The following is a 1,379-nucleotide window of genomic DNA, read 5'->3' as shown; positions in this document are numbered from 1 at the left end:
ATCGTACCACTTGGTGCTCCTTACCCTGGACAGAAATAATGCTTCACAGTGGTCAGCTAACTAGTGAAGGTCTGCAGCAGTTTGCAATTTTTTAGATACTTTCTTCATTATTCCTTCTTTCCCCTCAAGAAAACCTACATCATTTGTTGCACCATAACTCTCCATGTTTTTCCTGACATCTTTTTATTCCTCTGGCTTCCTTATCTTCTCCTGGCTTTCAAGTATCTTAGTTTTCTTCATTGCTTACTAAATAAATCTACAGCATATCTCCTGGAGGATCCTCCCCCTCCTCTTCTTGTCAGTGTTATGTGAGGGTACCACTGGGGTCCTTTTCTCATCTTCTCTTCTTCCTCTGTACTTTATACCCAGATAATTTCATCCATAAATGTAAATTCAACTACTATCTCTATGTGAACATGTCAAACATCTACCTGTCTACTTCTGTCTTTTGTCCAAACTAAATTCTCAATCTGTTCCTCTGAGATCACTTGTGGCTGACCGCCCATCCAGATTTCAGCACAAGCTCAGTTAAGCTAAAACAATGATTAGGGCCTTGTTACATATTACTTCTGTAGCAAACCCCCCAGTTTTTCTTTTTTTTAATACATACATATATATATATATATATGATAGATATGCATTCCCTTTCCTTCTCCAATTATTTCTGGCTTTTCTTTCTCTCCCTCTCTATTCGCTATAGACAAGCATAAGCGAGATCAGACTTAGGATAAGCTTTAACATTTTTATTTTGGTAGCAAGTTTTTGGTTTTGGATATACACTGTTTTATATTGTATTATTATTAAGTTTGTATTGATTCTTACTGTTATATATTGTATTATTATCATTTTCATATTGAGTTTTATTGTTTTGTATGGATATTGTATGGTTTAGGCCTGTTTGTAAGTGAACCAAAGTAATGTCAAGTTTTCATTTTGTATGTCAAGTCTCCATCTTGTGTCCTCTGCCTGGGCATCCCCAGTGTCGCAACTATATGAGTCACGTACCCCTCCCATGTAAATTGGTTCCTGGATGAATGAGAGTGATTGGGAATGATTGAAATACAATGGTAGCAGGCCTCTACTGAATGGCCTGTAAGGACTGGGCCATCACCTCGCATGGATTCATCCAGGAACCATGGACCTCACACAGGAACAGCGACAAGAACCCAGCATTTGAAAGACAAAAGACCCTGCAGAACCAGCAACACTACCATTGTACCCCACCATTACAGACACCCAAAACTGCACATCCCTGCATGGAGTACACATGCTCAGTATGCCAGGGGATGACCCTTGCCTGGGCATGCCTCCTGTCACTGGGGTCACACAAGGTCTGCCCCTATAAAAAGGGGCAGTGAAGACAGACCCAGTGGAACGCC

The sequence above is a fragment of the Gavialis gangeticus genome, unplaced genomic scaffold (assembly GCF_001723915.1).
Source record: "Gavialis gangeticus isolate Ggan-Ray unplaced genomic scaffold, GavGan_comp1, whole genome shotgun sequence".
Classification (NCBI taxonomy): domain Eukaryota; kingdom Metazoa; phylum Chordata; order Crocodylia; family Gavialidae; genus Gavialis; species Gavialis gangeticus.
This window is presented reverse-complemented; position numbering follows the sequence as displayed.